The 27,576-nt window shown below is 31.4% G+C and overlaps 1 protein-coding gene across 2 annotated transcripts in view; it reads left to right on the forward strand.

The window, feature by feature from the left end:
• LOC124357094 (arylalkylamine N-acetyltransferase 1-like) overlaps positions 1-27,576 on the forward strand; it is a 287,823-nt gene that overhangs the window by 91,955 nt on the left and 168,292 nt on the right. Inside the window, exon 1 of one of the 2 annotated variants that reach the window (XM_046808526.1) lies at positions 5,393-5,487. The exons of the other annotated variant lie outside the window; for it this stretch is intronic. The gene's annotated coding sequence lies outside the window, so the exon portion shown is untranslated. Of the gene's footprint in view, positions 1-5,392; positions 5,488-27,576 lie in introns of those variants that run through there. 2 annotated transcript variants of the gene reach the window in all.

The following is a 27,576-nucleotide window of genomic DNA, read 5'->3' on the forward strand; positions in this document are numbered from 1 at the left end:
GTGATGTACAATTGTCTCAATTGGTCATTTCTCAAATAATTTTTAAAATAATACAATGCATAGTTTACTTTCCTTAGTTTTTTTGATAAATAAGCCACATGGTGGTTCCACTTAAGCTGGTAATCAACAAATAAACCTAGGTACTTCACACTCTGAACAAAATCAATAGCCTTACAAGTACAATCATAAATACATTGATGCTTGTGACAAAACAAATTAAAAGTACTTTGCAGTTCAGCCCTACTTTCATCATTATCAAAAAATGCAATACACTTTGACTTAGCAGAATTTATTAATAACTTATTTTGTACAAGTCAGTTTGATATTTTAACTAAATCATTACTTATCTTTAGCTTTAGAGATTCCCTATTGTATGCTGAGCAGACAATCGCTGTGTCATCTGCGTAAGCAAATACTTTTGAGCCTAATTGTAAGTTCAGCAAATCATAAATATAAATTAAAAACAATACGGGACCAAGAACCCCCCCCCCCCTTGTGCCGTTCCAAACTGCAGCTCTAGAACATTACTTAATGTGTTATTTATTTTTACCAACTGCTTTCTTCCTGTACAAAAAGACTCCAACCAAGACAGTGCTTTCCCCCCAATTCCATAGGTTTTAAACTTGCTTATCAAAATATTAATGTCCAAAACATCAAAAGCTTTTTGAAAATCCAAATAGACTGCTAGTGTGTATTCATTACAATCCTTAGATGCTACTATGCTGTTTATGTGCTTTTCAATTGCCAAATAAGTACCCCTGCCTGGCAAAAACCCATACTGATTGGATGAAAATATTGTCAGATTTTCAAAATACAGGAGTAATCTATTCCTAATAATGGTTTCAAAAATTTTAGCTAAAGTACTAATTACACATATTGGGCGATACGAGGGCATTTCCACTGGGTCACCTGACTTAAAAATGGGAACTACAGAAGCTATTTTAAACCTGTCAGGCATTACACCCTGATCTAATGATTTTCTGAAAATATGACGTAATATAGGTCCAAAAACATCAATGTTATTCTTAATAACATAAATATCAATTCCGTCTAGGCCGGAACTTTTCTTATTTTTCATTGTTCTAAGGGTGTTTACAATTTCTTCCTCAGAAAAAACAAATTCTCTCAAAAAAATATCACTCTGAACTTGCTCTTCAAAAAACATATCACTACCAAACTCATTATGCCGCAGATTTGAAATGACATTCGTAAAATATTCATTAAATGCATTTGCTATAGTAAATTCATTACCAGTAACCTTAACCTCTATACCTCCTATTTTAATGTTGCTTAAAGATACTTTCTTACTTTTTACAATCTTTTTTATCACATTCCAATATTCTTTAAAATTCCCATTACACTGCTCTACAAGTGAGGAATAATAATTAAGCTTAGCCTGCCTAATTTATTGTGTAACAAGCTTAGAGAGGTTTTTATATTCCGTGCTTTTAGTACTAAGTTATCTCTATCTTTAGCATACTGTCTGTACAGGTGGTTTTTTTGATTAATTAGATTATAAGCCTATTACTTGCCCACTCATTCCACCTTCTATTCTTACTATTTCGTTTTTTTAATGAACAAGAGGCATTGTGACATCTGTTTTATATATATTATAAAACTCAGTAACACATTCATTTATATCAGATTCATAATTCAATACAGGTGTCCAGTCAGCCAATATCAGTTGCCTACGCAACATAACTCTGTCTAAAACCTTACAAAATTTTTCCCGTTTTAATGTACTGTCTAAATTGGACAGAACGACAACTAACCCATAATGATCTGTAATACTTAATTCTACAACGTCTGAACTAAACTTTATATCTTTTGAATCTTTTACTAAAACATGGTCAAGGCATGATACAGAACCATTTACTATTCTAGGACGACTATTTACACAACTTTCGAAACCATAGGAAGAAATCAAATTTAAATATTGCATTCCTGAACCAGTACCCTTTAAAATGCAAATATTAATATCGCCAATTATTATTGTTGGATTTGCTGACTCACTTAGAATATTTTCAAAATAATTTTTAAATTGATTGTAAGTGTGTTTACATTGACGGTAAATTCCAAACAGTGATACATTAAAAGTTTTACTATTACAGTTTACATTAAAAAGAACTTTGACTATCTCAGCTGTGGGTAGGAGGATGAGGCAGTAGCTGTACTGGAGGTCAGAGTTCATGTAGATTACTACACCACCTGCCTGATTGTCTGGCCTCGGCTGGAACAACATGTTGTAACCATCCATCTGATACATGTCCTCTTCACCACTTTTAATCCATACTTCTGTTAGTATTATAATGCTATAGGTGATTGGTAAATTATTTAAATGCAAAATCAGCTCATCATAGTGTTTTCTCAAGCTGCGAATGTTTAAACAGAATATTTTAATGTCATTAAAAACACTGCAATCTACCATTTAAAATCAAAAACGTTAAACAGTGCCACATATACAGTCTTAACACCTTTAATCCTTGGAGCTCTCACCACAACCTCCCATATGCTTGCTAACATCATCAACAGAGTACACACGTATTTTTCGGTCGTTTTCTGATTTCCTTACAAACACCTTGCCCTCCACAGTCCGCACAAATTTAAACCCCTTCTCCCTAAGCTTTTTAGCATGATAGAGTAGGTTTCGATTGTAGGGTGTTAGATGTTCATTAACATAGACATTTGTAGATGGCACAGCCCGAGAAAAATCAGTTAACTTTATGTTTGCTTTTTTACACGATTTCAAGAAGCTATCCCGCTTTTGTCGATTTGAGAATTGTAGTATAAGGTTTTATTTATATATATAAAACATGTATAGGTTTTGGCCCTTTTTCACGCTTGGTGGGGATTCTATGAACAGCCTGTACATCCGTTTCAAAGTTAACTGGGACACCAGATAGTGTAGACAATTTCTCCACAATATCAGTCATTGTTTCACAATTCACTTCTGGAACACCCTCAATCTGAACATTTTTATTTCTTGTATATTGCTCCAAATTTTCAAGTTGAATCTGAAATTTACTAATTTCTTTCCTCAGATTTACATTTTCAAGTCTTAAATCAGAATTTGTTTTTTCCAGACTTTTACATGTATTCAAAACTTCTTTAGTTTGATTTTCATATTCATCAATTTTATTTGAAAAGTACTCTAATTCTTCCATTTGTTTTGCCATGCTTTTTTCATAAAGAGAAAATTTTTGTTTAATTGTTTCTTCCATTTTCAATTAAAATTCATCATGCATTTTAGTTATTACATCTTTAATAACTATAGTGTGTGTGTGTGTGTGTGTGTGTGTGTGTGTGTGTGTGTGTGTGTGTGTGTGTGTGTGTGTGTGTGTGTGTGTGTGTGTGATGAGCAAGTTTACTTATAGCAATCATACGACTAGTGCATATTGTTATAAGGTAACTTACTAGTACAAACTCAGTCACTGGTAATTTACATGACAAAATATTACGACTAGTAATAATAACAGTATTTTATTTATTACACAGCAAAAGTATACAAATTAATTGTAATGTAGTTTGCATACGCAATGATAGTCTACGGATATTGCACATTTCCTAGTAAGCTACTTAACTAAGTACTTTAAAACATTTAGTGAGATTGTCACTCATTCATCCTTACCTGACACAAATGTAGCATGAGTACAAGATTAACTTTTTTATCACTTCTTACAGGCGTGTAACGTACGAGGAAACCGTTGAAATTTTATAACTAGGATAAAATGAAAACCCGCTGGAGATAGAAGTGTGACGTTTGTATAACAGTACCCACATGAAGTGACAGTTTCCATTTATTTTGTATTTATATATATATATATATATATATATATATATATATATATATATATATATATATATATATAAAACATGTAATTTACTTAAATCATGACAAATACAAAATATTTCACTCCCTAACGCTACAACTCATGTAGGCTCCTTACCGTACAAAGTTACATTTTTCATCTAATTTTTATTTGAGTTTGATCACAAAATTACTAAAATGTTCTACACTAAATGCTTGTAATTTCTCGTACTCGGGGAAGTTATCTTGCTTTGGGTTTACAAGCATTTTTCACATGCTTTGATAAGTAGACGTGTTCAAAACTACTGAAATCTCAAAGAGGCAGAAGCTTCTAGAGCTTTAAAACTTCCAGACGTAAATATTTTTTAATTGCTTCCAAATACTAAAAGCTAAAACCTTCTAGAGGTTGGAAACTTCCACAGCTAGACATGTTCTAATTGCTTTAAAATAGTGACAGCTCAAAGAGACAGAAATATTCTAGAGGTTGAACAATTCCAAAGGCAGCGAGTCTCTAAAGATCCGAATTTCCAAAGATCAAAAGCAATAGTACGATTTCTGAAACCCCTTAAATAGAAGTGAAACCAGATAAGGAATCCTAGTCAAGTTCATGATCTCAAAAGTATATTAGGGAAGGTTCAGAAAAGTAATTTTATAAGATGATGGCTTCTATAACAGTTTTGGAGTAATCACTAGGTAATCTTCCATTATATTTAATCGGCCGTGGAATTATAGACGTTAAGTTACTCCAGCTTGGTGTACTGGAAATTTAGAAACCAGGGGTGTTAAAAACCCAAAATCAGTGCACGGATAGATAAAAACTACGTCTTTTACAGACTAAAGTAAATCTACCTTACTTTTGGTAACTGTATTATAGATACAGCCACCATTTCTAATGGTTGGTTAACTTTATTTTTATTTTTATAAGTATAATTTACAAACACAATAATATTTCTTCTTTTCTTCGAATTCTCTTTTGGTTCATTCACAAGATAAATAGCGCAATCGTCCCTTTAAATATCTTACTTGCTTGGATAGAAGAAATGGTAATTAAGGAAACTGAATTCTGAAATCCATGGAAACTGAGTTTATATACATTAATCCGTAAGTTCGAAAACAAAATGAGTGTTAATTTCATTGAAATGAGTAATATTTTCTTTAAATAACACGATCTTGCTCCACAACCCAACAAAACATAAAAGCCACAAAGACAGATATTTACGTAAAACACGTTTCGCTGTAATTACGCATCGCTCTAGCCATAGTGTTATTAACGAACAAGCCAATCCGACCCAGTTTTATCGTATATTTTGTAAACATTATAACATTACATTAGATAAATTACTTTTAGAGCATTATGACTGGGAGTACAGCAAACTATAAGAGACGGTTGGTTCTAAGTAATGGAAATAAAATCAAGAAATAGTTAACCGTAGATCATAGAATTTATATATAGTACACATTGGTTTTTAAACCTTACTAAAATGACGTTTTTGAAACACAGGTGAAATAGATTTATGTGGAACTACTGAGGTTATTGAGTTCAAGAGCTAGTTCATGTGAGTGAGCTCCCCTCTCTCGACTAGCTACATCATTCGTGTTCCCAGCCAGAGCATATCATAGGTCACTTCGCCGCCCCGCGCTCTAGTACCGCACCCACTGCAAACTGCACAAACGTTTACGTAAGTTCCCTAAGCTGCTGTTTGCTTGCTTGCTTTTCTTTCCCTCAATCTCTTTTTCGTTAATGTGCAACTATTTCGCGCCTAAACCTTCTTGTGTACGCCCCTTTTAATGCCATATTGTTTATACAGTTTCGAACTTGTTTTTAAAACATTCTTTTTATCTGTGTATATCCCTCTCTCATTACATATTTTATACATGTTGATGTATACATATTTAATTATAAACCCATACTTGTAGTGGGCCATAAATACGGAGACTGGAATTTATTTACATTGTACTTTTTTAAAGTTACGCAATAAAATTCACTAGCTTTATTGACTAATAAAATTCATTTAACTTTATTGAACAGTAAAATTCATTAGCTTGATTGAACAATAAAATTTGCAATTTTTACGTCTCAACAATTGGAATATAAAGTAAAAACGGTAATAAAGTTTACACATTACCTTTTCGTATTTTCTGCATTTAGTTCCAATAAGATGTATCGCTTAAATTCCCAATTTTAATTATATTTCAACTGATTTTTTAAAAGTATAACAAGACTATTTTCATAACTTATTCCATTGGACCACACAGAAGATAATTTTGGAGAAAGTAATGCTTTTGCAAGGGCGTAAAGTTATTTTATATTTCTATTATATAAATTCTGAAGTATAAATGCTATCGGAATGAAGTTATATAATTATGTTAGCAAATTTATCAAAATAGAAAATATTACAATACCAAGTAAATCAAGTATGCATTGAAGATGATCATCATTAGAATCTCATGAAAAATACAACGTACTTACTTATGCAAAATGCTTAGCAAATAGAATATATGGGGAACCACCACTGCTATTATACATTTGGTACAACGATAATTATTATCAATATGTGATATCACCAAGACTAGATACAATTTATCAATCCTTATCAAATGCTTGGTAGTTTCATATACAAATCGATAGTGTTTAACTACCCAGATTACAAAAAATGGACGTAATAAAAAGAAAAAAATACAGTTTAAAAATTGCTTTGATTCATTTGAAAAAAAAAAAAACAATCATCTTCAATTGTTAACCTTTGAACGATTGCACATAGAAAAAGTTAATGAAACAAATGTTTTGTTGCTCTTAGAATGATTGGGGCATGACTTCCAAAGTAGGGAAGGGACACGTGCTGAAAATGCCTTTGTTTAAAGTTCATGCTTGAAGAAGGTACATTGTGAATGTTATAGGATTTTGTAACTTGCCTTTAATAAAATAATCACTCAGCGATGTTACAAGTACACTAAAACTACTGTTTCCTTTACCTCTCAAAGTATTAAGACGACCTCCTCCTTCTGCTATATCCTAAGAAGTAAAAACGATATATATATATATATATATATATAATATATATATATATATATAAAAATGAAACTGTTCGTGTGTAACAGCATCACTCACAAACGGCTGGACGGATTCGCCTAATTTTTTTTTAATTTGTTCGTCTTGATCTGTAGAAGGTTATAGGATACTTTTTATCCCTTTCCCGATTCAGGATTCCGCCCCACTGGTTACAGAAATACCCGTAAGAAATGCATTGCAGCAAACATATGTTATTAAGTGAAAGAGTCTTTTCAAATTTTTAATCAGCTGTTCTTTGTAAACATATATAATGTGACAAAAAATATATTTATATATAAATTTCTTTACACTTATAGTTTTAAAGCATAGAGTAAGCTTAAGAGAAACGACAAATTTTGTTTAAACTGTTTCTGCAATCATAATATATAAAAATGAATGTTTGTGTGTTTGTCCTTTATAGACTCAGAAACTATTGGACCGATCACTATGAAAATTTGTATTTTTCTATGTAGAAGGTTTATACGCAATGCCCATTGATGTAACTAACCACCAGGCTGTACTGCAAGATATAAAAGTTATCAAAGCGCCTGCACATTATAAACTGCAATTACAACACAGTAGTTACGTATATTAAAATATCCAAACACTATTTGAAGGCAAAGAAATATACGGGGCAAAGCTTAAGAGACGCGTGCGAAGCAGCGGGAAACAGCTAGTATATATATATATATATATATATATATATATATATATATATATATATATATATATATATACGTAAATGTCAACGTGCAGTCCAAATATGATATGGAATAAAACTATTATTTCACTAGATTAAGGAGTATTAAACAAATTTCGAACATTTCTCATCATTATAAAAATAGTAAATTACGTCTCAGGAATTGTGGAATTTGAAGTACAAACAATAAAAACTAATTAAATTATAGCGAAAACAAAGTCTTAAGTAATAACAGATTGTTAAAGAACATACCACGTAACGAATATTAAAGTTTGTAGGAAGTACGAGTAGAATTTAGCGGTATATTGTAATCAGGCCAAGTATATGCTTTTTTACAGAATTTTAATAAAAAAATTCATGTCATAAACCATTAAAACCCTGTAACTATCTGGAATTGTAACTAATTCAATATCCTAAATAATCTGTTACAGTTAAAAAAAAAAAAAAAAAAAAAAAAAACATAATGAAAAAGCTACTTTAAACTGTTCGATATATGTTTGTTTTTGATAGTTTAACATAATATGTAGTAATACAGAAGAAGCTTGCGGTTGATGGTATCTGCATGGGAGCCAAACATAATTGCGTAATAAACAGTGATTCTAATGCGGGTCGGTTATCCGTAGCCAAGTCATTTCGAACATTTCTCATCATTATAAAAATAGTAAATTAACCGTAGGTAGGTCATTTGCAACTATATGCAAGTCTGCTTGAACCAAATTTAAGGGAATTTAATGCCACAAAGAAGTTTTCCTTAAGTGTTATAAACTTCTATTACTGTTAACAAATTTGCAAACCCAGAAGCTTTTGCATGAACACTTTTTGAAAGACGTGAGTCTTAAAAAACGACCTTAACAGTTTTTTAAATGTTTATCTGAAACCTTTGTAATAAATGTAAAAGTAGTACATAAAATGCAATTGAAATACGAGTTTAATAATCCAATATCCTTATGAGGGTGAAGGATTCGTATAACCATAGAAAATCGCATTAAAAAAAAAGAAAACTATTTAATTGTACCATTGGATTTATAGATAAACATGTTGACAATACCTTATACGGCCGTATAGCACTAAAATTATCACTTATACCCTCGTATATATCAATATAATATATCAATTGTAGCCAATTTTCCATAACAATCAACGACGGTATTAAATGAAGGCGTTTATTTTAAAGAAACCCATTTTGGCAATTAAAATGTCAAATATTACATACAGGGTTCATATTAAAAGTGCCCTGACTATATTTATGTATTGAAATTAATAAGGGAGAGGGATGATGACGATAAAATGTGCCATAATAGGAAAAATGCTGTTAAAACATCCTTCTTTTCAATGCTGATGTTCAGAGGAAGCTATTTAGTTAAGTTCGCTGAGGAGGACTTTACTGTCTATAGGAAGACTTATCAGTGAAACCTAAAACACGTGCCTGTAGATCATGTTTAATTATTTTTTCCGAAACAATGATTGTTAATAAAAAACTATGCTGTTAAAACTGGAATTATGTACTTCAAGACAGCGCCTAATAATGCCAATAATGGTCTTCTTTTTTGGCCAGAGCAGCGTGTCGCGGAGCATGGGCGATGGAAATGTTTGATGATACATACAATAGGTAATGTCTCAACATTTTGTAAGAAGAAAACAAGCAACAAACAAGCAAAAAATTCACTGGAGCAATCAGGATACATTTTCAAAGTTCATACTTTTTAATATTGTGCATTTAATTAGCTAACACCAATTTGTAGTTCAATTCCATAAAAAATCTAATTAAATCTCCCAAGGTACGTAGATGGTGAGTTATCACTCACCTCACTCACTAAGAAATATTATCTTCCTCTAAAAATATGCATTTTTACCATCAGAGTTCCTTTTTGCTAAACAAAACCTATAGAATGTCTCAATAAATACTTAATAATTTAATATAAAGTTAAAAGTCGGCAGTAATGATACGAACTTGGGACTTACCCAAATTTTTATATGAATGTTCTCATAATGTAAAACATCAAACACTTTACACCCTTACTTTTAGCTGTAGAATTATGGAAGAAGTCTCTTTTAAAAACTAGTTTAATCTTTCTCGTAAAGTTCTTTGTATTTTAACATTTATATGATGAATTGAAAAGAGTTTTATATTTCTTTCTGAATAGCTAATAAAAATATCGAAATAACTAAAAACTGTTTGGACGTTAATCTTGTCTTTAAATTTAGATTTAGATTTTATGTCTTTATTAATCGTCTCTCAAGCTCTAGACTAAATTTAAGATCGTAAAGGTGTTGAAGCGTAACATTGTTCTTATAGGGCTAAAATCAAGATGACCGCCAGTTTAAGTTAAACACTATAGTGTTTATAATCTTAGTTGTGGAATTTGGACTATTATAAAATAATTAAAGGACATGTTCTTCATCACAATCCTTTCTTCTTCTCTATATGAAATGAAAATTAAATGAAAATTCCTTTATTTAAACAGGCAAAGTTAGGGCCTCATGGCCCTTTCTTACACTTAACTTGTGTGAACAATAATTAGTAAAAAATAATAACCAAATTAATATTAACACTAATCTACCTTACTAAATACATTAAATGAAACATTAATCTAAACCCTAAAAAATTATAAATATGATACTTCAAAAAAAAAAAAAAAAAAACATATATATAGTTATATAATCATAATACAAAATAATATTACAACTTCCATTTTTAATAAGAACCAAAAACTATAATTAATACCTAATAACAATAATTTATAAATATATAATAAGAATATTTTCGAAATAAATAATATATATATATATATATATATATATATATATATATATATGGTGTTTTATCTCACTCACACTCCTCACACACAATACCAGCACCACACCCACAGACTCCAAGGACGGACCCGCCCCGACCAACCGTTCATGGTACAAACGTCTCAGTGCCGCCACAAACCGCCGATCTCCCTCAATGGAAGTGATTTCTGGGGGGAGGGAGTTCCACAGGCGACAACCCATCACTTGAAAAGATCTATCAAATACTACAGTCCTGTGTTGGGGCATTCTTAAGGTACGAGAACCAGAGCGAGTGCTTCTTACACTATCATGAGATATAAATTGGAAATAGTTTGAAAAATATTTTGGAAATCCAGATTGTAAAATTGAATGAACTAAATTTAGAATTTTGATTGATCGTTGTTCAAAAATTTCAAAATATTTCCCTGAATATAGTACGGTGTAATGTGTTGGTCTCGTCTCACATCATAAACGTAACGTAAAACAGTAGTTTTCAGTCCTTTTCAGCTTCTCACTAAGTGCTACCGTCATGTCATTCATCACAGAGTTGCAGTAATTGAAGTGTGGAAGTACTAGTGATTTTGTCAACATTAGTTTGATCCGTTCGGGTAGAAATCTTTGTAAGCGTTTCAGTGAGTGGACAGATGCGAAGACTCTTTTACATATATCCCTCACCGCTTCCGTCCAAGTCAAATTCGAGTTAAATGTCAAACTAAGATTTTTCACTGTTTCGTAGTATGGTAGAGTATTTCCGTCAATAATTAAGGATTCAATAGTGTTCGGGTCCAGAAAGTTCCGTAAATGTTTGTGGCTTATAAGTAATGGTTTGGTTTTTGTATGGTTTAGTGTAAGCCCATGGTTTCCACACCATAAAACAATATATTTAATGTCGTCATTGATCCTGTTGATGCAGTCATTAATGGAGTTAACGTCAAAGTGCAAGTAGATTTGTACATCAGCGTACATGTGATACCTGCAGTATTTGAGAACTCTGTGAATGTCATTTACACACAGTAAAAAGAGTGGGGACCCAGGATAGAACCCTGAGGCACCCCACAAGTAACACACCCCCAGTTCGAAGTCATGTCAGCAACCTTGACACACTGCCATCTTTCTGACAGATATGATCTCAGCCAATTAAGAACATGATCAGAAAACCCTACTATCCTTAATTTAGCTAACAGTAACTTGTGGTTTACGCTGTCGAAAGCTTTAGAAAAATCAAAGAGAGTAAGAATTGTGCCCTGTCTATGGTCCATGGCGAGTCGTATGTCATCAGTTACCTTTAGCAGTGCAGTTTCAGTACTGTGGTTTTGTGCGAAAACCAGATTGTTAGTCACTTAATATGTTATAGTTAGTCAGATATTCAGTAATTTTGACAGTGCACAATTCTCTCAAGGCCTTTAGATAGTGCAGGTAGAATACTTATCGGCCTGTAGTCCGAGCATGACACTGGAAGCTGAGATCTTGTTGAGGGGGAGGACATGGGCAGACTTCCATTGAAAATGGAAAACACAGCTTCTTAATGACGTGTGTGGAAGATTAAAGTAATAATAGGGAGGACAGCAAAGAGGATATTTTTAATGAGGCGTATTGAATAGCGTAATTACCCCACAGCATTGCTGCGGATACGGCGTATAGCCCTCAACACGTCATCCTGTATTCACTGGCTTAAAAGTAAATTCAGGATAATTTCGCCTGTGATCAGGTAAGTTACGAAGATAGATTAAGTAGTCATTCACTTGACCTTGGTTGATAGTTGGACTACAAGAAGTGAAAAAGGTATTTTTAATTAATTCAAGGGATATGGACCTGATGTGATTCACGTTGCTTTCCCACCCCAAGGCTTTTAACCTTTCGCCATAAGTCGCTTGACGACTGTTTTCTATTCTCAAAAAAGACTTCGCGTGTATCTCAGTCTGGAATTACGTAGAAGCTGCTTAACCCTATTCCTAAGTTCACGGTACTGGTCCATAAGTATAAGATCTTGGAGCGCCTCGCTCTCCTGTACAGACTGTCGCGAAGTGCCATCAGACCGAGAATTTCGTTTTGTCATCCAGGGCACTGGACGCCTTTTACTAATACGCTTTGTCACTATAGGTGCATGTTTGTCATAAACACCCATGATGGTTTTATTAAAATCATCCACCATATCATCTACAGATTCAAGGTTTTCAAGGTTTTGCCATGAAATCATCAAAATATCAGACATAAACGCAAGCCTCATCCATATTTTTAAAGTCTCCGTATTTTATGAATCTAACTTGAGCCTTAGGTATATTTACAAAATAAACACAATAAATTAGGTCATGCTTAGATATGGCAGGGACTGGAAGTTGCCCATGAAGGACGATATGCTGTGGTTCTGAAACAACCATAAGGTCAAGGAGAGTGTCAGATCCGGCAGTGTGGTGTGTCAGTGGCAGTATTGTTAGATTACAAGAATCGAGAATAGAATATATGCATGGTACAGAAGAATAGGTTGATGGAAAGGGCATTGGTGTCTACTATACCGACCTTTTATATTCAATCCTAGATTACAAGAATCGAGAATAGAATATATGCATGGTACAGAAGAATAGGTTGATGGAAAGGGCATTGGTGTCTACTATACCGACCTTTTATATTCAATCCTAGATTACAAGAATCGAGAATAGAATATATGCATGGTACAGAAGAATAGGTTGATGGAAAGGGCATTGGTGTCTACTATACCGAACCTTTTATATTCAATCCTAGATTACAAGAATCGAGAATAGAATATATGCATGGTACAGAAGAATAGGTTGATGGAAAGGGCAATTGGTGTCTACTATACCGACCTTTTATATTCAATCCTAGATTACAAGAATCGAGAATAGAATATATGCATGGTACAGAAGAATAGGTTGATGGAAAGGGCATTGGTGTCTACTATACCGACCTTTTATATTCAATCCTCGCCGCGAACTCAAGAACGAAGATCCCTTCTTTTGTCTCCCACTGGGCAAACTACAGGTCGGCGGCAGATCACATAATTATAATTAAGATCTTTTTCAATTTTACACTACCGAACTCGCACTTACCGAAATATCGTGTTCGAGTAGAAGACCGTCGTTAATAGCCTCAACATTGCACGTCTGAGTCAGGGTTAGATAAGCCTAGATTAAGGTATCCTTACTGAAATAAGAAATTGGGTTTTACAGTGATATTAACAATTAATGTTTTAAATTAGAAATATCGATAGTATCAATTGATATAATTTCAAAAATAACTAAAACTCATCTGTATCAACTGTAAAACACCGTTTTGAACTTAAAAATAATATTGTTCTAGGTGTTCTCACCTAAATAAACACAACAGTTAACTTCATAAAAATAATTGAAATATCTGTTAAAGATGAAAAACGTTTTTTGTAGATTGTTGACGTTGAACTGATACTTAAAATCTGAGTAGGCCCTAAGTATATGACAATTTTCTACATTTTCTTAATCTGAAAGATACAGGGACAATTTAAAATAATTAAAACTGCAGTGAAATTAGTTTTACATGTAATTAAAATAAGAAGTTATACCCACAATCCTACTCTATAAATCTGTCAGGTAAACTGCAATTTTATACCTAATATACACAAACACAATTCGTGTTATTAATCATCCAGTTCATATTAAAATATGCGAATATAAATATACACATATGTTTTAATAATAAATTCGGTACATATAAGTATTTTCTATTTAAAAAGTTGACAAGAATTTGCCGACGTTTGCCATCGATCAAAAATGCAAAAAATCCAATGACACTAGGGTTTCGAAATCTGAAATCGGATCTCTTCCTCAGGTGGTAACTAACCTTGGTCATTTCACATCCACGATGTAATTTCTTTCAGAAGCTCCTTTCCTCCTATGTAACCATTCCCAAGCACTTCTATAAAGTAGTTAAAGTACATTGTTACTAAACTTATGGCCAACATTACTTTCTTCTTAACACAAGAACATGGTGCATTTTTATTCTCCCCCAAAAATTTCACATACTACATTTGATGCAAGTATATCGATTTTTTTGAGATTTCAATTCTAATCGTAATAAACATTTTAAAATACAAGAGATAATATCTCTCCTGGGTCGATGTATTACTTCGCGTACTTGATTGATTGATTGATATACCTACGTTAGCTGTATTGAGTGCCAATGGTTTCCATTATATTTTTCACAAAATTAAAATTAAAATCCTTTTCATGCAAAAATATGTTTTCATGTTTTGTTTACAACATTTAGGATAATTTGATAATATCTCATGTTTTGGATGTAAAAGGATAATTATACATAATTATAATTGTATTCAATATACCTATAAAACAGATTTTTAAGTAGAATCTTTTTAAGAAATCATGTTTTTATTGGAATTTAAACTCAAAGAATCTAAAAATTTATAAAACTAATCTACGCTGAGTGAAAAAACGATTTAATCGAGATAATTTCTTGTACTGTTGTAATTGAAATTTACACAGGTGTTTAATAAAAAAGTCTAAGTAAATGATGTTACACAGATGGGTTGATCATTGTACCCATTATTTCTAAGATACTATCAGGTACTTCGTGTTCGGACTCTATTTTCAAAAAAATATGCAGAGTTAAAAAATAACATTAAACTAAATTAAAAAATATACAAATGAACAGTTTTGTATTTAAAGCCTAGCATATGCATCATCGAAACAAAAGTTGGTCAGGGTACGCGTGTGACGGTGTGTGCTCGTAGAGGCGCGAGGGTCGCCTAATCCTGTAGGGCTCTGTAGGCATAGAATATGTTCTATGTTGTTGCTTGTCCACTCATGCAATTCGGTTTAACCCGTAGGCTGATACAATTTCTCTGAAAAATGTTCTAATCTAATGATCCATTTTATATTTAAGTTTTAAAGAGCATATAAGTGTTTTGAGGCCTTCAAGTCCAAAAGTAAAACAGTTTTTATAAGTACCATTAAATAGCTTGAATTTCTCTCCAACATTTTATGATAAACGATTTCAGTAACAATTAAGCTATTTAGGACCATTTTAGTTTATTTTGGTATTACTGGTACAGAGTTGAGTTTGCCTTTAAGTTTTTAAATCTGCAACAAGAATATAGTTACTTTGCTTTCTCATATCTACATTACACTAATAATCAAGCTCTACATATTTAATATTTATTTTACACTTAAAAGTATATTTTTACTTAAAGTTTTAATTTTTTGATCTGGATATTTTCTTACTTTTTGGTCAGAAGAGGTTGCAGAAAATGTTAAAGTAAGAAGTAGTTGTTACCTTTAAGCTTACTAAAAGGTTTCAATACTATACACACAAGGACAATTAAAAATGTACTGAAATGAATTTAAAATATTATTGTATAATCACATTATAATGTTTACAATGAATAGTTTATTACTAAAACAAATTTACTATTTGCTGTTTGGGCCATAAACAATTTTTCCAAGATCAGAGGCACGTATCCCGGAAGAATTTTCAAAATAGGAATAACCCTATATTTTAACCTAATAATGTCCATGCGAAATTGCAATACTATCGATGTAGTAGTTTTTACGTGATTGAGTAACACACACATAAACACACAGGTAGACGGCAGACACCATTATATTTTTATATAACAGTACATCTTATTAATAAGCCAAATTTTACCTTATGACAAACTGCAAATAGATATTAATTGTAACCATTATATTGGTTAGATAGAAAGACAAGTGGCTACCGGAGACTGACTCGGAGGTGGTGTGAACTTACCTGACTGACTTCTCCTGCTTAACATCATCTGATTTGACTTTATAAACACAAGCCGCCGCCGCCGGTGTCCTTTTTCAGTGGGACCGCTGTCCTGACTACCGGTTTCATCCTCATTATAATCCTGTGTGAAGATTTGATTTTAACACAATTTTCACTGTTTATTAATTTCTGAATTCTAAGGACTTTTTCGACATATTGAATTATTATTATTTATTTAATATTTTATTACATGATTGTAATAATAAAGTATTGTGTGAAAATCACAACGTTAACTGCAAATTATGTTAGTGTCAGATAAAAAGTATTGTTATATGTGAAAAACAGCATACACGTTTTCAGCCTTTAGTCTCCAAAACGTTTATTGTCTACTAAATTTACTACAGTTAAGATTAATGTTAAAGATATTTTTCAGAGTTCATTGGATTTTGTGTTTCTGTTTATATAATTTGATCGATTATAAGATGAGAGTTACAGATGATTAGACAACTTGATTGTTCAGCACGACGAGTGTTACGATAACGATGACATAATCTTATCGTTTTGAATTTATTTTCTTGGCCTGCAAAAGGAAACGGCCAGTTTTTTTATATATAAGGTTTGTTTATATGTTTCAACTCGTGAACGTTATGGGTATTGATAGATTACGATTTCACCTACTTTTCATTCCTTGTTCCAAATTTGCTTTAACATATTAAACATTTTTTGAGTTACTCTTTAATAAGTCATTTTCTTCTTCTTCCTTCTATGTAACTTGCTTTCTCCCGCGCACTCTTCAGAATTTCAAACGCATGTTTGAAGTAGAAACGCACGTAATGCTCAAAATAAAAATAGTTTAAATAAGGAAACACATTATATTTGGTTTAATTTTGAATCCCACGTAACGCAAAGGAGATTTATTAATGATAATTAATTGTTTATCCCAAAATTTCAATGATAAAAATGTATAACGTATCATATCACAATCAGACGAGAACTTGAAATGGTTATATTCTAAATGTTTAGACTTTCTATGGTGAAGAGTTTATGGGGTTCATCTCTGTGCTACTGCTCTATCTGGGAAGTGATACTCAGAATGTGCGTTGTATGGCGGAGTTTCGTCTTGTTGGAACATACATTGCATTATCATATTCCTATAATAACTGAAGTAACAGGCTTCTGTAAGACTCCAACGGACAATGGACTTCCAAGACATAATTAATCAATATCGCCATATTGACCATTAGCAGTTTATGAAAATTCTAACTTGTTGATCACGCTCTCTTACAACGAGGGTTTTCTGTTGGACAAGATAGACATTCTGAAAAACATTCATCATAAGACGATAGATAGCACGAGCTGTAAATGACTTGCACAGTATGTAGGTGGAGGTTAATTTGAAAACCTTACAAGTCATAATTAAGGCATCATAAATAAACAGCAACTTAAGTAAATTTGTGTATAAGATATTGTGATACATTTTTGTAATATTGCAATAGCTTTCTAACATTAAATTGAAAAATATTGCAATCTGAGTCAATTTTTTTTGGTTTACAAATAAGTAAAACATGCCTCTTAATAACTGTTAAAGAAGAGTATCTAGAACTTTTAATGCTTCTGGGAAAAAAGTCTTAAATTGGCATGTTAAACTAAAATGTGTAAGAAAAATAGTTGTTGCTAATTTGTAAGCTGACCGCCATACTGGGAAATGGAGACTGAATTTTAAAATTGTAACTGGGTAGTTGTAATAAGCATACAGAATAAAGTAAAGCACCCAATTTAAATAGTGCTTTAAAATTAATAATTTTTGAGTTCCCAAAGCTATTGATCGCCATGTATCGGCATATAGGTTACTAAAGAGCACAACAGGGCGGTAATCTACTTTACTTTCACAGCTTATAGAAAATTAGGTAAGAACATATGTAAATTGGAGAATGGAGGTGAAGGGAATATATAGATATAGATCGTTGAAGGATATAAAGATAAAAATGGTTTTATGTATAGCGTGTTTGCAGCTCTAAAACTATAAACTACAAGTAGAGGAATAGAACAAGATCGCTACAATCGCTGTTGGAAAGGGTTCAAACTCTGTTTATAGCCCCAACATGTGGTCGTGGTATAGTGACTGGCAGAAGATTGGCACAAGGTTATCAACAACCTCTGCTTTGCTGCTTTGATTTGTATGCTTTGTTTAGGGTCCAGAGCTTTTATTTTACACAATACATCAGTGGATATTTAGGAGCTATCCGTTTCACAAGAGCGTGCTATTTTCTGGCGAGTTCTCTTAGCTTTAACGTTGAACACCGGTAGAAATTACACCGGTGAATTATTTAGTGTAGCATACACTAAATAATCATGCTTAATACCAAGTTTGTTAAGAATTTTTTATGTTCATCTAAACCGTAATATTATCTAGCATCTTATCTTTACACTGATATGGGGGTTAGGTTTCAGTAAGGACAAGAAGAAATGTAAGATCATATATTTTATCTAGCTTCAGTATTGTAAAAATAAGTTTTCAGTTTTTTTGTTGTTTATCAAATGTTTAGTTTTGTAATACGTAGAATTGTTTTAGGAACAGAAAAAAATATCTTGTTGAAATCTTCAAAGAAATATTTGCTACGGATATACAGTGTTATATTGCAAAAAAAAAAAAATTAAACAGTTTAACAGAGAAGCCTATTATGGTCTAGAGGGATATAAAGTTCCAAAGAAAAAGTTTGAAAACAAGGATACGATATTTTCAGTGTGTTTTACAATGATGACGAAAGGAAATGAAGATTGTATTTAAAAAAAGAAAATATTTCCTAAAATGTGTTATTACGAAATATACTTTTCTTAAATTATATTCCACTAAAGTGTGTAATTTTCTTAATTCATAAATTATTAACTAAGGAAGGGGATAATAACACCTTCAAGAGTCTGTGATAATATACCATGATATGTTTTGGCCCTGGGTGCACTGGACCTTGCGCTTCCTCCAACCAATTAACACTTCAAATTAAAATTTCTTTCTGTACAGCCCAATTTATCCCATATAATCGCTGACAAATTAGAATTCTGAACACGCTCATAAGAATACGAGATACCTGAAAAACAAATTTGTTGAAGGTAGGCTATCCAATTTCTGCACCTGTCAAGAATACTCAAATATACTGATGTGCTTGACATCAGTTTAGATTTTATTTTTTAACACGGCTAGTTTTCAAAATCCTGATGTTACTGGGGAAGAAAAGGCCAAACAAACAATAATGTTCATGGAAGAAATATTAAGTCATTTTCAAACTTCCATTGAGCAAATAATATCTCTTCTGTTATCAAACACAGCACTGCATAAACAATCTTCATGTGTTTTATGCATAAGTTCGGAGAAGGAGTTGGGCGTGTTCTTTTACTATTTTTTTTAACAAACTTATGGTCATAGTTCTGATATCTTTTCTAAGGACAAGAGAAATGTAAAACATATGTGTTTTTATAATTTCACAAAAATTTGAAGCATTAAAGTAGCAGAGATTTTGGCATATCTTGTAATCAGCCTCAAAGAATTAGTAGAAGTTAAAAACTAAATTTTCACAGTATGCATAAAACTATTGCTAAAGTAAATAAATATTTTATTTCTAACAAAATCAGTTTCCTTAAAAAAGTTTTATTACAAACTTTTTAACTATATTGAGTTAAAATATGTAGTTTTATTAGTTAATAAACTATTATAAATAATTATGCATACAGTAAACTCAAATTGTGTAGCCGTTGTATTTCTGCATGGTTCCAAAATTACCTAAATGTCGATTTTGAAACCCTATTGAATTTTTGTGATGGAATAACAAATCAATCTTCTTTTTCAGTTTTCATGGAAGTTATATCAATGGGCAATGACTTAAAAATACAACAAAATATCTCAACAAGAACCGATTTCACTACCTTAGTGGTAACCCTCCATTCTAAAAGTGACTATTCTAAACCGACCTTATTAATTAAAAAATGGTAAACTATTTTTATAATAATTCTATAAAAAATAAAACAGAAAATGATTTTCAAAAACTACTTTCAAAAACACTTAATGTTTTGCTTTACGTTTACAATATATAGTATTTTTTAATTAACTCAGTAATATAAAATAATTGGATGTCATGTTTAGAATGGATAAACATGGCTTATATTAAGGCAGCAAGATGCGGTTGTATATATTCACAATTGTAATAATATTTTAATTAGTCATATTATAATTAATCTTGGTGTCCAGCAATGATTTTAAGTGAATAAATCATAATTATGATGTTGTAGTGTAATAATTAATCCGTTATTTAATCATAAAAACTCTGTTTTTCAACCTCGAGCTTTCGAACGATTTAAAGTGTTATAATTTAAAGTTGAATACAATTTTATTGCCACACCACTCAAATTGAAGCAAAGTACCGAGTTCTCGAGGGCGTTAATCGGTTCTGTCCTTTTTGAACACCTTGTTAGTGATGGTCTTAAGGATAGGTTTCAAAGACCAATTACTATTTAAAACTGTATGTATAAGTAATGAATCAAATTATCTCATTAATTCCGTTATATTTACGAGGACGAAGCAGGAAAGTAAGTTAAAATTTATTTAAAGTCATTATTACCGCGAAGAATTGGCGTTTATATGAAAATTCTCTAAGAGTTAAATCCACTGCTATTAATGTATTGAAAAATTCCAGTCTGTGGAGATTTATACGTGTGTAATCACTTTACTAGCCACAGTCTTCAAGGTGCGGGATGAATTATTCATGGAATTATCTCAGTTAATTTAAATATAATTAAATTAGATATAAAAAGCGTAAACGCATGTTCTGCAGCACATTCGTACATAGAAGTGAAGTAAGATCTTCGAATTAGGTTTTTTATGTATTAGGCTGATCTTATCCTTATTATATACTCCAAAAATTGGACCTTTAGAATTCCTCGTGTGAAAGGCTAATACATGTGTATAACAATTTGTCAAAATAAGACAGACTCAAAGTAATTCTAATTTAACATCCTGACAAGGCTGATATTTTAACCAAATGAACCTTTACACCAAATGAAAGGTCAGTTCTAAAAAACTGTTAAAAATCTTTTACAATTCTATCTTAAAATTGTGTAAAACTAAAAATTTAAGAATTAATTGCAGTTTACCCCCAATACAAATCAGCGTAACGTTGTAATCTGTTCAAAAAATACATTAGATTCCTATGTAACTAACAATGTCATAGGACTGATATCTGTAACTAAAATAGATTATTTACTCAGTTTTAAAGCATAATACTCATTTTAATACATCATCCTACATGTTGTGTCTGAGACACAACCGATTAAAAAATAAAAATTACTTTTTAAGCTTTAACTCCAATCGAAATCCAGACCGAAACATATGAATGTAACTTGAGATGAGTATTTATTGCTATAACAGGCTGAATGAACATAGTAAGAACAATTCATCATTATAAAATATACATACAAACTTTGTGTATATCTAAACTTTAAATGTTAGTGATAGTTTTACGGAAAAGTGTGTGCAGCTACACATATTTTAAAAGTTATAAAATAATATATTTATTGTCTGAGTGTTAACGAAATCACTAGAGGGGTTGGAAACATTTCATTCCTGTATATTAAGTCGCATGATACCTCGAAAACAAAATTGCCTTCAGACCTGAAGTTTGCATGAAGCTTCATTTATATTTAAGCAACATTGAGTTCGATGACGGTGTATTCCACTCGATGGGGTTTGGCTGAGCGTAATCGACAATTTTTACATTGGTCTCGTGGGTAACCAAGATGGCAACGAGAATATCAAAGAAGAAATAAATTTGTAAACAAGTTGAGTACGTTTACTAGCCATCACATGAATTCTAGCATGTGCAGCCTAACTATTCGTAAGGTATCTGGAGATAAAATTTCTTCTGAAGACTTTAAATTTTGCATTAAACTACATTTCTACATACTGAACAGTGTACTCTATCATGGTGGTGTCCATACATGGGACTTGGCTAAGTGTCATTGAGTTCCATCACTCGGTAAGATGGCACGATTTCTTTTTTTGTCTCCTGAGTGTGCGTAAAGTTTTCTTTTCTGTGCGATTGTCTATCTCTGTCCGCGGGACATATCATGATATAAATGAGCTTTATACTTGAAATTTGCATACAGCCTCATCGAAGCCTGTTACGTGAAACATCGTGTAAATAGTACAAATGGTATACGCCTAATTGATATGAAAGAAAATGCCTGTGACCAATAACGCAAGTTTGCAAAATCGACCTATTACTTTGGCACTAGTAATAGTGAACTAGTTAATGAATTAACTCGTGGTGTTAAGGCACTCTACCTGTGCTATCTACGAATTGAGGTTTATCAGTTCTATTTTTAAATTTTTCGTGTTAAATCAGAAGGAGACAATAAGTATTACGAGGGAAGGATTATTACTCTAAAATGTTAGAGTTAATATAGAATTCTAATGGAATACAAATAAAGCACTCTTAACTTGTTAAATACAATTAAATTTGCATCATTAAATGTGTAATTGGATGTCTGAATTTACATGCAAAGTGTTGAATGCATTTAGCGTAATCCGTTATGTGCATACATTATTCAAACTGTCATTTATTTCAAAGTTTAAAAATGTTAAAACATTTTTAAATGTCATAAATTAGAATAAATTCCCCATCTATAGTAAAAAATTAGAGTGTTGTCTACGTAGGCATTAAATCACTTTTTTTCCAAAGCTACAAATTAAATTCTTTTTTCAGAGGCACGAATTATTAAAATCTAATGTTTCTATTACTTATCTGAGAACATACACTAATAGCGTAGCAAATCACTCAACTAAGTGATATAAAAACCCTACAATTATACAGGATACAACACAACACTAGTTAATAATACCTACTCAGTTAATACATTAATATATTACAATAAGCATGTAGTACATCAAATTTCTATAAAGGCAATTAATGATTAATTCCATCCATTTCTTTAATTTTCTTGTGATGAATAATTTTGCAATAAAATAACTGTAACTGTCATTTTGATATGGAAATGGCGAAAATGGCTTAACGCATCCCTCTGGGTAAAAACTAAACGTGCAATGGAATCCAGCATTTACTGTAATGTCCTACAATTCATACCCCTTAATCAATTTTCCTTTTCCTCAAGACAAGTAACTCTGGTACACTTTCATTTTTTATAATTAGTATTATTATTTTGTTGCCTAAGCTATCAATATAAGATAATTACTTAGTCACACGAAATAATTAATTTGTTTACTTCTTGACAATAATTGCAATTTTGTGTATATTTCACATGCATTTTAAAACGATTAAGTAAAACGTTATTGAAAAAATTAACAATAAATAAAATTCATGCGTAAATAATAGGAATGACTTCTATCGGTATTTGGAAAGCAAACTATGATTAAATATTTGCTTAGTCAATAAAGTGGAAATAATATAATATTAACAAAGAAGATAAATACATAACACAACTGAAAATTTAATTACATGCTACACGTATTTAAGTATTTCAAATAACCATTTACTTAAGCACCAATCAAGAATAGCTATTTTGTGTGATAAAGATCTACTTGGTGTAACAAATATATAATGAAATATCTTACTCTCTATAATCCAGTTCGTAAAACTCACAGATAAATACACTTTATAAACTTACATAGGTTGATCTACATACAAGAAAAAAATATGAACGTTATAAATATCACAGAATTAATTCGTTATAATATTACTTGCATGTTTACTCAATTCCATTATGACAAAATTTCCTACTCCTAGTCACGTAATAAGAGTAGTGACGTAATGCCTCATTTTATCACTAGTGACTTAAGGTTTCCTTAAATCAACGGTACGACATGACTTCATAAGATACTAATTGAAACGTTGCAATAACTGATTAGGTATTAATTCATAACATGTCTTAAAGCATAAATGTGAGATAACGGGTTATAAATTTGACAGTAATGAAGAAATAATGTGAGTACTGCAATTATCTTGATAATCCAACCGCAACCGCGTTATAACAGAGAAATAAAAATACATAATTTACTTTTAAGAACACTTTAAATAATAATTTCATTTTAAAGACATTATATTAATCCTCTGTATATATGGATGACGTCATTAGATTTTGTTACGTATATATCTAACCTCCACGCTGTTTTCCAACTGTTGCCATAATGGATCCGTAGTTATGGTTACACAACGCTTTTGTGTGATCCAGGTAATCGATATCACTAGCCGGAGTGAGAAGCCGTTGAATGAGAAGTTTATACAGGGTTTATACAGATATACACTCTTCAGAATAACAATATCAGCTGAATTAAATTCATGAATTAATGTCATGAATAATCAGCATCATTGTATTTTGAATGTTAAATATCTACTTAATATTTCTGTTTGTCCAAGTGTAACTGATGGATGAGAAGGTGATATGTTTTTCCTATTGTGCCATTCTATAGGAAAGTAGGTAATCCCCAAGTTCTGGTAGTCCAAAAAATTTCTATAATCTATTTTTTTTGAAAATTTGTAGATGTCTGTGCCCTTTAAATGACACACGGCAATCATGTAAAACCCTACCCTAGTGCTAAGAAATATCCCGTGGCTCCGCATTAATAAATAATAAAAAAAAAAAAAAAAAAAAAAAAAAAAAAAAAAAAAAAAAAAAAAAAAACACTGTTAGATTCTCACGAAATGTTTTGAAACAAGTTTCTATGGGTGTTATAAATAACTAAGAACAATTTTTCATGCCCTCAAGATATCGTTAAGAGGTGGTTGGAAACTCCCCACCAAACGACTTGACAGGTTAGGTCATACCTAACAATGTACAATGAGGTTAGGTTACACCCAGTAACAAAGTACACTACGATCAGCTGATTAACGTCACTCTCCACAGAAAAAGGCGAGGAACGAGAATGTTAAACAGTATTTATAACCTTACTGGTCTGAACGCGTTTTATGGCAACGAATTATAATAATGGAACGCGCTCTGGGCCGGAGAAACCGAGCCGAAATCCTGGGCTGCGTTCCGAGTCTGCAGGCGCTGGAAATGGGCAAGAACTAACTCCGCCCATATGGCAGGCATTATAGTAATGATCTAATATCACTTTAAAACGCCTTGTAGACTTAATACAATTGTTAGATACTACAATTTATTTATTATTACAAATGTTAGTAGCTGCTTTTTACCGTGGATTTTTATTTTCTGTTAAAAAAACTGATTTTTTGTGCAATATCAAAATAACTGAGATTTTGACTTTTATTTTTCTTACAAAGTCGGAAACAAATATTACAGGCATTAAAATATTACCCAGATGAAAAAAAAACAACTTTTTATTGACAGTATATTTTATTTCAAAATAAACTACAAAAAATTTACAAACATGACACACTTAATCTACGTGTTAGAAAATAAAATTATTTTGACCAATATTTTTTGCCTTATTTCTAAGTTGGTTTCTTTTTTAATGTCAAAAGTTTTTGTTTTTTCGATGTGATGAGATATTATTTAAAAAAAATAGTTTAGTCACAGTTTTAATTCAAAGTAACTCGTGGCTTCCTGTCAATTTAGAAGTGGTCGCATTTGTTTGAGATAACTAGAGTAAATAATAATATTTTACAATTTTCAATACCGTACATCATCACTTGATCTACTTAATTTACCCTTAGATTTAAAATCAATAAAAAGTTAATGTGTTCTAAGATCAGCATCATTGGCATGGAGTACAGAACTTGGTGAGTTCTTGCCCACTTTAAGCGCCTGCAAATCCATGGATACACCAGTAAACGCACAGCTGTGTGCGACCGGAAAACACAACATGCTGCTTATGGGCAGTGCGCGTTCCAGTAGTATAGTTTCGTTGGTTTATGGGCATCAATCACCACACAGACCACGTTACCTTGTGAACATAAACTAATTTCTTATTATGAAACTTTATGTTATGTTTTTTTTTAATTAGTGTTGTGATTAATATTTGCTAAATATGCATGTTATTAGTGTATTAAGCGTTCTATAATTGTACAAATTACTCCTATGGTAGTAAATTTTCATAGAGAAATATAAAGTGGGCCTTTCTGGTATGTTAAAAGAAATATATTATAACACCTTCTACATAAATATGGATGTGTACAGAATATGCCTTTACTATAAACATATACACATTCCAATAAAGGAATATATGTTATACAACTTGAAAGAGTAATGTTTTACAATACAAATAAATAATATATCTTTGAATAGATATTATATACACCAAAATACATTCAGATTCGTTTATATGTATCTATGTGTATTGAATATATATATATATATATACATTGTATATATATATATATATATAAATATATATATATATATATATATATATATACATTGTATATATATATATATATATATATATATATATATATATATATATATATATAATGGAGAAAATATAAAATCTGTTGTAGATCTCTGTCTTAACACTATAAATGAATATATCGAGACAGAGAATATAAAAAGTCTTTTTTTACGTTATTTATTTGTTAAGCGAATGCAAGGTCTAATGCAATTGAGTAAAAGTTTATAATTTATAATCAACGAAAAGACTAAATTACACTATGACTTTGTTACCTAGAAAAGATCTAATCAATTTATTTGTAATCCATTTTAAATCTCGGTAAGTTAAAACTAGTAGTGAACTGAAATAGGAATTAATATTTACCATGCTGAAATACAATTTAGAATCTGATAAGCTTTAAATACTGCTATTAAATGATTCAGTAAGTAATTAGATTTTACGTTGGATTAATTAATAAATAAATTAGCAGTACGTAGATTTATTCAAACCAGTATTGTACCATATATTTTAGTTTCTTTAACGATTGTCTGGCGTCGGAAGTGTTTTAATGTGTCATAGTCAACATAGCTACTAATAACAAAGTATGAATTGATAATGTAAATTTTGACAGCTTTGAAATTGGAGCTTAAGTAACCAAACCTGAAAAATTTAGTAACCAAGAAAGGTTTGAATAAGCAGGGATACATCCAGACGATACGATATTTCGGAAAACATGTACGTCAATTTAATATGAGTAAACTTAAGTTAGAAACAACAAATCATTGTAAACCACTACTAGATTAGATAAGCGTTTAATTATTTTCCTTATCATATGTAATGTTGTACATTATTGTGTTTACACTTCCATTTTAATCTCTAACAGATTTTTCCTGATGTCAATTTTTATTTAGTTCAGATCAGACGGGTTTTTTACGTTTCGGTAACATACATCCATAGCACGCCAAAAGAAGTAGTCACTTCAACAAGGAACGATAGTAACCTGTCACTAGCCTGAATAGCCACTGAACGGAGAAACGCCCTGACATCAAAATGGCCGCAATAGTCTCACCCCTAGCAGCTACAGAGCGAACAAACGTGACGTTCCGTGCAAAACATACATCCATAGCCCCCCCAAAAGAATTAGTCACTCCAAAATTGTTTATTTTTATTATAGTAAA

The sequence above is a fragment of the Homalodisca vitripennis genome, chromosome 3 (genome assembly GCF_021130785.1).
Source record: "Homalodisca vitripennis isolate AUS2020 chromosome 3, UT_GWSS_2.1, whole genome shotgun sequence".
Lineage (NCBI taxonomy): Eukaryota > Metazoa > Arthropoda > Insecta > Hemiptera > Cicadellidae > Homalodisca > Homalodisca vitripennis.